Raw genomic sequence first — 13,393 nt, forward strand, 5'->3', positions numbered from 1 at the left:
GAACATAGAACCTTGAGAGACACCTTCATTTAAAAAGTAGACATTCCCCGTAGTGAACGAGGAAAGAAAGAAAATCTAAGTGAGGGTAGAGTTTTTCTGGAGAGGAAAGAGCTGGAGATTGAGTGTGGGTGCTGGAGCTGCTGGCTTGGTTCTGTGACATCCAAAAGTCAAGAGAGAGAAAGATCAATGGGTGCCAGGGCTTTTGGCAGCCTCTTTTTTTTTTTTTGTGGGATTGGAAGGTAAGAGTGCTAAGTTGGGTACTGGAGAGATGAGGAACTTGAGTCAGGGAAGAGAGATTACTATTTATTAAGATAAAAGGAGTAGGGCTGTGGCTGTGGCTCAGTGGCAGAGCACTCGCCTGGCACATGTGAGGTACTGAGTTCAATTCTCAGCACCACATAAAAATAAAATAAAGGTAAAATAAAGGTACTGTGTCCACCTACTACAATAACAACAACAAAAAATTTTAAAAAGATAAAAGGAGGAGCAGGTTAGGAGCCTAAGGAGGTTTGAGCCTGTCCTTGAAGGGTGATAGAAAAGTGGCCTGAACACTTCTGCCCCCAGACTGCAGGATGCTGAAGTTTAATGCTCTTCAGTACTGGCACCACCTGCAGTCCTAGCACCAAGCACCATCGAGGCAGAATTGGGAGGATCACTTGAGTCTGGGAGTTCAAGATCAGTCTGGGCAATTTAGCAATACCCTATCTTTTACTCCTTAAGTGACCTTGTAAAATCTTACCCTGCTAAAATTTAGTCCACAGGTAGCCCCTCCATCCTCTTGATTCTTCTTTTTTCTTCAATACTCCTGTCTTTTTTCTGTTAAATTTTGCTGAATCTTTTGTTTCTGTTTTTAATTGATGCATAATCATTGTGCATATGTGTGGGGACCTTGTGTTGTTCCATATGTGCATACATTGTGTAATGATCAAATCAAGGTAATTAGCATAGCCACCACCTCAAATTATCATTTCTCTGTGGTGAGAACACTCAAAATTCTTCTGTTTTGTAATATATGTTAATGTTAATTATAATCACTGCACTGTGCAATAAAACACCGGACCTTCGACCTCCTGTCTGATAATGTAAGTCATTACTTGTTGAACAATCCTTCCTCTCCTCCTCTCTCTCTCCCCTAAATTTGTGGATTATTATTAACTGGGATTCTATTCTTTGGAAAATTCTGGCGAGGTAAGTTGAGTTTTGAAGAGATCCAGGTTTTGCTGCCTGCCTACTGATTTTTGAAGCAGATTATGGAATCTGAGAAACTCTTAGATAAGAGGCCTTTAAAGTATTCACCACCTGAAGTTTATATGTTCTTTTAATGCCCCTCCTCTGTGTATCTTTTTGAACCTCTCCAGTATTGGGGGGATCATGGCTGTTCCTAGTTCTTAAGCTTTCTGTGCTTTGATTTCCTTGCTTGTCAAATGGGGGGAATTCCTGTCTTGCTTTCCTCATAGGATTATTGACAGGATCAAAGGTATTATAGACCTGTGAAGTGGTGGTGTCGGTTGTGTCAGGGTTCAGTGCAGGAAGCTGAGACCACTCTAAGTATTTTAAGCAGAAGAGGATTTAATGGAAGAAATTAGGTGTTTAACAATAATTGGCAGAACTAGAGGAACAAAGATCCTGGGGGCCTGCTAGGCATGGTGGCACATGCTTGTAATCCCAGCTACTCAGGAGGCTGAGGCAGGAGGATTGCAAGTTCAAGGCCAGCCTGGGCAACTCAGCAAGACTGTCTCAAAATAAAAATGGTTGGGGATGTAGTTCTGTGGTAGAATGCTTGCCTATCATTTGTGACTCTGGGTTCAATCCCTAGCACTGGAGGACCACTGGGGAGCTCTTGAATTTAAGAACAAAGTGATCCCAGAGGTCAGGGGCTGATGCTGCCCTACCACCTTGACGTCTACTGCTGGTGGCTTGACACAGGAGCTCCAAGTCTGGTTGCTGCAATTGCCTTTTCTTTTCCAATACAACAGGGACCTAGAGGTTACATTTACTAAAAGTGCTGACTCTTCACTAAGGCCTGCAGATGCCAATAGGTAACTAAAAGCATTTTTGCCTTCTGTATCTGTCTCCTTTATTACATTAAACTTTGGGTCAGATTCCTGCTCAACACTGCATGTAGGCATGCTAATCACTTATGGAATGTGTCTAAAAACTTGTAATGACAGGTTTATTAGTCTTAAATTGACCTAACCTTTCTTGTCCTCCTTCAAGAGTGAAGGTTCCAAGTTAAGATAACTAAAAGTATTTTCAAGATTTGCAGGGTCATTCAACTGGCAGCTTTTATATAAGCCTGTTCCAGATCTCCCCAAGTTGTGCCTATAAATCTTCAGTCATTGCCTTATACCTCCCAGGAACAGTGGAGCCCTGAAGGCAGATCACCCCTTGGTTAGACCTCTCCCTAAGCAGGAGCAGTCATCTCAGGAGAACCGAATTGCCCCAGGTCAGATAGATACACATCCTAGGAAGCAATGGAGAGTGCCCTTGAGCAGAATCAACTTTCTAGACACAAAAAGACTGTTCTGTGACCAGAACAGATAATGATCAGCCAGACCACAGAATGACCCAGACTCCTGCTGTGCATACCTCTTGTCCCCACCCCAGATCTTCTTTGATTCAAACCTAAAGCTCATGTCAGTACCCCTGGAAACGGGTTGGAGCTCTTGATCCCTCTTGTCTTTCCAGTATAGTTGTATTGATTAAATTCCTTTCCTGTCTTTCACCATTATTTTTTCTGTGTGATTTCTGAGGCGAGTGGCTAGACCTAATTTGTTGTATCTCTTTGAAATCAGTCAGGTCCCCTATTAACTATCTAGGTCTCTGGTAACCTAGGGACCTTGCCTGGCAGGAGAAGCCACAGCAGGAGAGTGACTTGAACCCCCTTGTCACCTTCCAAATGTAATGAAAGCTGCTAATTGTCAGTACCGTAACAGCAAAGTCTGGAAGTATGGCTTAACTTTCCAGATTCTTGAGTACTGGGGGATACCCTGGAGAAGGCAGGCATGGAGGCATGTGAGATGATAGAGCGAATTGAGCGCCAGCTATGAACGGTGAGTATAATAAACTCTAGCACATGGCAATGTACTTTTGGGAAATAAAACTACAGAAGAGAAAATATCACTTGTAATCCCAGAGAGAATAAACCCTCTTACACTTTGTTGTATTTCATTGTAGTGTTAAAATAAACCGGAATTATACTGTTTGTTCTCATTTATATCCTAACAATTTCACATAACATTGAATATTTTCACATGTAAGAATTCTCCAAAAGTGCTGGGCATGGTGGAACACGCCTGTAACCCCAGTGACTCAGGAGGCCAAGGCAGCAGAGTCACAGGTTTAAGGCTAGTCTCAGCAACTTAGTGAGGCCCTCAGAGGCTTAGTGAGACCCTCTCTTAAAATAATAAAAAAGGCTGGACATGTGGCTCAGTGGTAGAATGTCACTGGGTTCGACCCCCAGTATCAGAAAAATGAAACTGTTGTACATTGTGCCTTTTACTCTAGGTTAGAGCCCTGGAAATAGTCTTGCTATATAACATAACATGACATGTGCATGCTAAAAATTACCACATTGTGAAAAATTGCACAACAAAACCCACAGGTCTTACGGGAAAAAATTTAGTTAGGGGCACAGCATTCGACTTCTTTATTCGTAGCACATTAAAAAAAAAAAAAGAGCATGGTAAAAATGGTATTACAGTTTTACAAATGTTAAATAGTTAAAAATTCATAACTACTATGATAAATGTGTCCCTTTACTTTGAAAAAAGACTTGAAGTATATTTGTGGAAGTTGGTAGTGGAAGTTACAGCTGTCAAGTTGTGAAGTGGTGGGAGGAGGGGATCTGAAAGGACGCAGGCCGTACCCCCAGTGGTATTTTGGTGTGACTCTGAATGCACTTGTTAAGTTGTGTGCATTTGTGCATTACTATGCAGCCCAGTTCAGCTGGGTAGCCTTCTGCTTTCACATAGTGTTTCTCACAGACAAAACTGGACTTCCTGTTATGCTCAGATTGTTCCCTAACGTGTCAGTTTGTAACAGTGGTCCACTCGTGCTTTGAATATGAGCCTTGCTGCTCTGCCTGTGATGCTCTTTAAAAACACGTTTACCTGACATGTTTTCCCCTCCTCCTTCTCCCTCTCCCCTTTCCTAACCACAGGGAAAGCAAGATTAACCTTCCTCCCACCCTGGGCCAGATTATCTGCCCTGAGTTATCTGCCCTCCGGCTCACTGACCACAGGAATGAAAAGAGTCCAGACTTCAGGGCTAGCACCTGCGGATCTAAGAAATGGCTGTCTTTCAAGGCTACAAATGAGTTATGAGTCTTGATGGCACAGCTGGGGTGTCGCCTTTGTATCCCCTCTTCAAAAACCCACCCGTACCCCTGTCAGTTAGAATCACAGCCTCTGGGACAGGAGTTCCCTGTCTTTTTCCTTTACTAGCAAAACAATAAAACTTCTTTTTCCTTTTTCTGAAAGCCTTGTCCTTGTTATTGGATTGGCAACAGGGACAAGGATAGAGCTTTCCGTATCAATTCCTGTTGGAACAAGTGTCTATTTTCAAAGCAACTGTAGGATGAAAAGCTTAGAAGTCTTGGACTTGCAGACTTCCTTCTGGAAGACTGACCAAGCCACACTTTAGTTCACTGTGTCAGGTTTGGAGCTGGCCCAGCCGACTCCCTTTGGACCCGATCCTGGAAAGTTGGTGCTGGAAGGATCTTCTGCTCTTCTGACCCAATTGTGCTCTGCTTTCTTGTACTGTAATAAGTAAACAACTCCAGAGAGGGAAATTCTTGTGTTCTGGGGCAGCTCTACTTTATTCTTAGGGACCTCTGGTTTAATTCCTCTTCCTGCTAGCCCTTTAAGGCTGAAATGAGTTGCTCATATTCTGGAGAGGGACACAGTAGTTTTTCTATAGTTGAGTTAAAAGGGGTGGCATGGAAGGCAGGCCTCATCTCTGGCTCTTAGGTCCTAAAAACTACATTTGGGTTGCATTCCTGCTTCTGGTTCTGAGAGTCCCCAGTGTCCACCCGAATCATGAACAGAAAACTGGGACATGATAACAAAAGGGAATTATGCCCCAGAGCAAGAGAAATTTCACTAGGAAGCTAAAATATTAGAACTTTTAGCACACTCATTGAGTTTGGTTGTAGGAAGACAAAGTCTCCCTGGGAGGTTTCTGAGGGGAGATTTTCCCAGTGCTTAAGGCCCTGATTTACCATTCTTAGATGGCTGTGGAATGCCCAAGGGGTACTGGGAATCTGGAAAGTCACTCAGTCTTCTTCAGCTTGGAGAATCCTTAATGGAGTATCATGTTCTCTCTTCTTACAGTATTGAGGAAGAAACATGCACCCAGAGCAAAGGACCTTGTTCAAGGCCACACAGCTTACCAGTGCACAGCAAGGACTGTCACCCAGTTTTCCTGAATTTTGCAGTGCCCCAGTACACAGTTGACAGTACATATTGAAAGTGAGTGGGTAGATAGTGGGCTTTTTCCGACCATATCTGCTGACTTTGCGGAGCAATCCAACAAAGAGCTCTCAAGCTACGGATTTTAAAGTCTTGTGGTTTGAATCTCAAATTGTTTTTTACATTGTATTTGATTGTAATACAATCCGTTTATTATTTTTTTGTTTTTTTTCCTTTCTCTTAAGCTCCCAAGCAATTATTCAGTTTCCGCCCTCCCCCCCCCCAAAAAAAAATTCTACTCTGCAGATCATAGGATTTTACAGAAAGCAATTTTAAGAACACACTTTCTTATCCAGGGATGTAGTTTGTGCCAGTTGCAGGTTGCTGAATAAGGAGTATTAGGCCATTTAGACCCAGCTGGTTAACCAATGAGGCGCTTTATGCAAATCGCTCTGCCCAGCAGTGGCTTCTGGCTGGAGGCTTTGAAAAGCATGAAGCAGTAAATTATTTCCTTATGATGGGGGGAGGGGAGGGATGCGGGCTGCTTCAGAATTGTCATTTCTTGGAAGCTAGAGGTCCAGTGGAGCTGTCTCTGATGTTTTTTTCCCCTTGCAGTGGTATGGCAGATAGAAAGCAGGACTTAAGTGTTTGAAAAGAACCAGGATGCTCATTCCATTTGCCCTTCCTTATGCATGGTTGAAGGGTATTTCCTAGTTATTAGAAAGAACCCCTCCTCTTCTACTCAGCATTGTCTTTCCATTCTCCTTGCCTGACTTTTGTAAGACTTGGGGAGTAATAAAAATTAGCTACTGTAAACATAAGTCTAGAGCTCCTGATCAAAAAAGTTATTTAGGTTATAAGTAGGACAGAGTAATGAAAAAGTTATGAATCTATCAGTGAGCTGCAGCACTGGGGAGGAATCGCATCAGCTGGAGTTTCCCAGTGGCAGTGCTGCTGGTGTTTTGGGTAGAGAGGTTCTTTCTTATGAAGGACCTAAAGAAGGACAGCTAATGTTTGAAATATTTGCTGACCCCCAGATGCCAGAAGCACTTATCAGTCTTTGCAAAAACACTGCCCCCATTTTTATAATCAGGGACCTACCAGACTTCTGAGAATGTGATGAGGTTGTTGATTTCTTCATATAGCTTTGAACTCCTGGAAAACAGACCAACGCTGCTTCTGGTAGTCCAGAGCTGCAGACGTTAAATTGGGGGCTGGGGACAAGATAAATTCTTCTAATCATAGCACCACCTTGACATACATAACATACACACTTAAGAATATCCTTTATATCTCTAACATAAGGATATAAAGTTGTACTTTAGAGAAAGTTTACTTCACACATTGCCCAGAAGAATCACATATTTTTTTTTAAACTAAGCTTGATAAAGTTATGTTTGACTTGGAAATAGAAAAACATGCTTTAAAAAGCAAGAGAATTCACTTAAACATTTTTGGTGTGCATCTTTAAAGCTTTTTGATCAGATAGTGTAGAGGCAATGTGGCTAAATAGTTAAGAACCAGTTCTGAGACAGGCAGAGTGGTACATGCCTATAATGCTGTTGTGGTGTGAACTGATAAATACAATCAATAAGAGTGTAAGTTATAGGTTATAGATTATTATTGATTATAGATATAAGATTTTGATAAGTGAAGTAAGACAATTATAAAGCAAGAACTGTCATATACAGGAATAAGACTCCATTTTGCTGCCTTCTATAAAACAATGTTACAAGAGCTGTTTCTGAGAAACTGAAATGAAAGCTATTTTCTTATTAAAAAAAATTGTTTTTCTGTACTTTGTACCCCACAAATTGTACCCTGCTAAGGATGCAGCGGTGGTGGTCATGGTGAGCTAGGTCCTGAATGTGAATGCCCTCTACATGACTTTGAAGTAGATTCTTGCCCCACCGACCCCCACCCAAGTTCAGGATGTGACTGTTTAGCACCTGCTTGAACCCAGGACTGTGGTCAACTGAACTGCAAAGCTAATGCTATTTTAGCTTCTGTTTATTACTTGCTTGATGACTGGAAAATTCCAATCCTGTCTAGAGCCCATAGGTCCCACTTATCAATGTTTTAATTTCTATGATTGGCTAGCTTACATGACGATAAGCAAGTCACTGAGTTGGGGTTTTGTGCTTATATTCTCTTTGGATGGACCAGGAAGCTGCAGTCCTCCCACAGAGCTTGAGTCTCTGCGGTGGGTGACAGACCCTGGCCAGGTAAATAAATCTCTCTTTTGATTTGAAATTTGGACTTAAGAGTGCCCTCTGAGGCATCTCCCCATAATAATGACAGCTATTTGGGATGCCAAGACAGGAGGATTGCAAGTTCGAAGCCAGCCTAGACCCTGTCTTAAATAAAATAAAAAGAACTGGGGGTGTAGTTCAGTGGTAGAGCTCTTGCCTAGAGAGAGCAAGGGCCCAGATTCATTCCCCAGGACCCCCTTCCCCACAAAAGAGCCAGTTCTGGTAACAGGCAGCCTGAGCTCAGCTATTCTTTGCCACTTATCAGCAGTGTAAGTGGATCAATTACTCAATCTCTCTGTCCTTTAGTTTCTGCATCTGTAAAATGGTTTACCATTAGTATTCCCTTCATAGGATTTTGTACTTGGAACACTGGCTGACTCAATACAGATTTTTTTTGGTACTGGGGATTGAACTCAGGGGCACTCAATCACTGAGCCACATCTCCAGCCTTATTTTGTATTTTATTGAGACAGGGTCTCAGTTGCCTAGCGCTTTGCTTTTGCTGAGACTGGCTTTGAACTTGTGATCATCCTGCCTCAGTCTTCTGAGCTGCTGGGATTACAGGCATGGGCCACCACGCCCAGCTCAGAAGTCTGCTTTTTAAAATTTATACCAAGTACACTTATAAATTAATAGAAAAGGTAAGCAGTAGAAAGATGGACAAAGACCAATGTAGGAAAAAAATGCAAATGGCCAACAGATATAAAAATAAATGCTTAGACTTATTCATAATTAAATAAATATAATTCAAAACAAGATATTTTTACTAATCACATTGGTAAAGTTAAAAAATATTAATATCTAGAATTGGCAAGATGATAGAAAAACTTTTTTTTATGGTACTACCTCATGATGACTCAGCTTACACAAACTACACCTTCAACCCTTAAAAACTCACTTTTGTGGGTTGATATTTGTTCACCTTTCGAGAAAAACTTAAATTGACATAATCTCTTTGAATTGTAATTAAATATGTTCACGTTCTTACATCTCTACTTCTGTTTCTTTTAGAAACTAAACTGAGGCCCTGAACCTGTAATCCCAGCGTCTAGGGGGGCTGAGGCAGGAGGATTACAAGTTTAAGCCAGTCTTAACTTGGTGAGACCCTGTCTCAAAATAAAAATAAAAGGTCTGAGGATGTAGCTCAGTGTTTGAGCACCCCTGATTTAAATCCCTTAGTACTGTACACACACATATATACACATGCACACGACATTTAAATATGACTAATTGTAGGTTTTGTGTGTTTTTCCACAATTTAAAAAAAAAAAGAGAATTGAGGTTAATTTATGTATGTAGAGAGGAGGAAACAGCTAGGATGGTGTGAATTAGTGGTGTAAAAAAAGGGAGTTAAAGATAATGTGTATTTTGAATCCATGTGTATGGGTAAGACACTTAAGTATTTATATATGTAGATATTTGTGTATGTATAAAGATTTCTCAGAGTTTTTAAATACAAAGTGGTTATGGTAGTAGAGTAAGAAGGAGATTAGAGGGTCCTGGATAATGTCGGCGCATTTGTTTTTCATTTGATGGCTTGCTGTGCTATTTGGAATTTATCATGAGCATGTGTTGGTTTCTAAGCTTTAAATTTTTAAAGCTTATTTTTGTAAATCTAAATGTATGAAATTCCATGTTAATAACTGTGATTTTGTGTGTGTGTGTGTGTGTGTATGGTACTAGGGATTGAACCCAGAGCCTTGTGCATGTGAGGCAAGCACTCTACCCACCGAGCTATATCCCTAGCCCAATAATTGCATTTTCTAGCATTGTTTTCATTTTGATATTATTGAAGGAGGAAGGGAGGTTGTTGTGTATAAATGTATTTAGGAAGTAGGCTTGGTGATAACAGATTTAACCCATTTTTGCATTAGAAGGGAAACTGAGTTGATGCACATCTGGTATGACTCTGTGGCATAATTTATTTTTATCCACATGTCCACAATTTACATTTGTAAATGGGAATTTTTCTTAACTAAAGTACTGAAGTGAATAGAAGTAGAGAAAAGGAGTGTGCCACCCATAAAAGCAGGGGAGGTGTCTGAGACGATGGTTAAGCTGTCAACTCAGACTCTGTGGGAGTGCCCCAGCTGGCTGTGCATTATTGGGGAGTATTATTCAAAGGGCCGCTTTGGTAGAAGACAAGAAAATTGTAGAGAAATGGGAGCTTTGGTGCTAACACTGAGCCATTTCAAAGTGTGCACTCTCTTAAGAAAACTAAACGTTGCAAGATCCATAAAATGCTTTATGTAAACTTTACAAAGCATTTTACAGCAGTCTAATAACTTACGAAGCACTTGAAGCAATTTCAGCTCCTAAAGTGCTGGGAATTTGCCTTTGGGGACACTTTATTCCTGTTTAAATTAACAGGTGTTCAAAAAAACCTGTTTTATTTTTATTCTTAAAGTGAAATTGAAGAAATGCCCAAGCTTTTATTGCTTCTTTGAGCACAAATGTTCAAATAGCCTAAAACTATTATTTGAGAGTTTTAAAAAATACTTCATTATTTATCCTAAAAGAACTATTTTATATTAGATTTTTAATTCGAAATCTTCATAAACATTTAAAAAATAGCTTCTCACCATACAGCCCATCTAATTTAAGTGTACAAAAATTCAATGATTTTTTATTGTATTTACAAAGTTGTCCACCTGTCACCACAATCAATTTTTATTGCCTCCATGCCCATTAGCAGTCTCTCCCCATTTCCCTCCAAACTCACCCAGAGCCCTGGCAATTATTAATCTACTTGCTGTCCCTATTCTGGATGCTGCATGTAATGTGAACTGTATAATAAACATGTGGCCTTTTATAACCATCTTCATTCACTTAGTAGATTTTCAAGGTTCATCTGTGGTGGCATTTTTCAATTCTCCATTCCTTTCTGTGAATTATGCCATGTTTTACTAACCATTTATCAGATGATGATCATTTGAGTTTTTTACACCTTTTGGCAGTTTAAAATAATGCTGCTATCAACATTTGTGTACAAGTTTTGTGTGGATCTGTTTTTATTTCTCTGAGTGTATACTTGGGAATTGAATTGCTGAATCTTACAACTATTAACCCCTGGGGAACCAGCAAAGTGTTTTCTGAAGAGGCCGCTGAGGGTTCTAATTTCTCTACATTCTTATCAACACTTATTGTCCCCCCACCACCCCATTTTAAAATAGCCATTCTAGTGAGTGTTAAGTTGTATCTCATTTTAGTTTTCAATTGCTCTTTCCTAATGACTGATGGTCTTTCATGAGCTTGGCCATTTGTACTTCTTCTTTGGAGAAATGTCTATTTGGTTTCAATGCACGTTTCTAAATTGGGTTGTCTTTTCATTATTGAATTTTAAGGGTACTGTATATTTTGGATACCAGAAATATCGCTTATAAGAAAGGTGACTTGAAAACATTTTCTTTCATTCTGTGAACTCTCTTCACTTTTTGAATAGTATCAGTCATAACACAAAAGTTTCTAATTTTGATGAACTGTATGTAGTGTACTTTTTTTTTTTGGTTGCACATGATGTCTAAAAACTTTTGCTTAACTAAAGTTCATGAAGATAAGTCTTGTTTTCTCCAAAGAGTTTGATAGATTTAGCTCTTCCATTTAGGTCTTTGATCCATCTTGAGTGAATTTTTGTATATGGTGTGAGAACATACCATTTGGTGAAATAGCTACTCTTTCCCATTGAATTATCTTGGCACAATTAATTGACTGTAAATGTTAAAGTTTATTTTTGAGTTCTCAGTTTTGTTAATGTTTCCTAATCGATAGTGCTTCAGAGAAATTCATCTGGGATTTAGACCCAGTGGGGCAGGTAGTCATTAGTTGGAGACTACATTTTGCAGACTGATTGACCTGTCATTCTTAGATGATTGACTCATCTCTGTGTGAGCATGAGGTTAAATATTTAGAGAGTTAATTGTAAACCACCAACAACAGTAAGTTGGTGGCATGAGAGATGATTTTGTTTACACAAGTCACAACACATAAATATTGTGGCAGTGGTCACTGGAGCCATCCATGAGTCACAGTTAGATTGCCCCTGAGTTATAGAGTCGTCAGGACTAAAGTACACTTCCTTGCCATATGGAGTAGTAGTTGGGGTTTTATTTAATGCTTTCATTTATTAAGCAATAGTTTAATTGGAAAATGAATTTTGATTTTGTTTTTAAAATAACTATTGGTTTTTAAGAAGTGTTCTTACCCTTTTCTTCTTCGCACATTTGGTTTGGTAAGACAATGAATAAGGCTGGCTTTGAAATTATACCAGGTTTGGGTCCTGTCTGCACCCCAGAGGAGCTGTGGTCTTGGGCAACTTACTCCTAGAGCCCAAGCTTCTTACTGTCCCAGGGGAGGTAATAATAATAGTGAGTATCCCACATTGGGAGAAATTGTCCATGTGTCCTAGCTCCTGTTGCATCACTTGGAAGTGAGTGCTGCATGAATGAATGGTTGTTTTAAGAAATTCTAAAATGGTCCTTAAATCCCCCTGGGAAAGGACAGTCTATTAGTTGGCATATAGTAATACAGAGATGAATAGGTTTTGGTCAGATTTTGGGGAGGGGGGGTTTCAACTCAGGGCCACTCAACCCCTGACAGCCACATCCCCAGCCCTATTTTGTATTTTATTTAGAGTCAGGGTCTCACTGAGTTGTTTAGTGTCTTGCTTTTGCTGAGGCTGGCTTTGAACTCATGATTCTCCTGTCTCAGCCTTCTGAACCTCTGGGATTATAGGCGTGCGCCAACTCACCCAGCCACTTTTGGTCAGATTTGAGGTTTGGGTAATGAGACAGCTGCAAGTTCCTGGAGGGAACGTTGTGCTGCCATGAGGAAGAGAGTCCCTGGTTTCCTTGTCCCTGGGGAGTTTCCTTGAGCAGCTGGAAAAAAGCTGGCAACCACTTAAATCTCCCTGACTAAGCTCAGCTCCATGTCCAGTGTGGGGAAATGAGACGTTAGTGCTTCCAAGCCACTAGGTTCAGATACCCGCTTATAAAGCTCTTGAGCTTCTCTTTCAAGGGCATCAAGAATAATATTGATAGCTAATGTTGTTGATGTTGTTGTTGTTATTCTAAGTGGTTTGAAAACATTCTTAATGCTAATAATCCTGAGATGTAGGAACCATTATCTCTATTTTGTGCATGAGGCAACATAGGCACTGAGCAACTGAGTAACCTTTTTTGAATGAAGTGAGCATTTAATACAGGCTAATGTTGCACATTTACTAGTGTGCCAGGCACATGTGCTAAGCACTTTATAGGGCTGAGTTCATATAGTCCTTAAAGGTATTCATGATAACTTGATATGGGTGAACAAGTGTCTGTCTGTCTCTTTTTTTTTTGTATTCTTTCACTGGTCAAGAGATTTCTTCCTGCATAGCAACCTTCTGCTATTTAATTTTACCCTTTCTTTGTGTTGACTTATTGTATGACTATTAACAGCAGGTCAATTCAAATTCTTGTTTTTTTTTATACTGTCAATCGATCAATTGATCGCAGAGCCTCACACATGCTGGGCAAGAGCTCTACCACTGAGCTATAGCCCTAGCTCTTACCTTGATCATTTTTATTTATTTGATAATTTTAAAGATTGATTACAAAACTATTTTGTTTTATGCAGTCAGTGAAGAGAGATGATCTCTAGATATTGAATGAGCAAAGAGTTAGTTCATAAGTTTGTAAAATATTGACGATATTTCTGAGGGAAAGGGAATTTTCTGAACTTTGTACTAAATTT

The 13,393-nt window shown here is 40.0% G+C and overlaps 1 protein-coding gene across 1 annotated transcript in view; it reads left to right on the top strand.

The window, feature by feature from the left end:
• The window catches only part of Serinc5 (serine incorporator 5), a 103,860-nt gene that overhangs the window by 13,336 nt on the left and 77,131 nt on the right, over positions 1-13,393 (top strand). The gene's annotated exons all lie outside the window — the stretch shown is intronic.

The sequence above is a fragment of the Callospermophilus lateralis genome, chromosome 5 (assembly GCF_048772815.1).
Source record: "Callospermophilus lateralis isolate mCalLat2 chromosome 5, mCalLat2.hap1, whole genome shotgun sequence".
Taxonomy (NCBI): Eukaryota; Metazoa; Chordata; class Mammalia; order Rodentia; family Sciuridae; genus Callospermophilus; species Callospermophilus lateralis.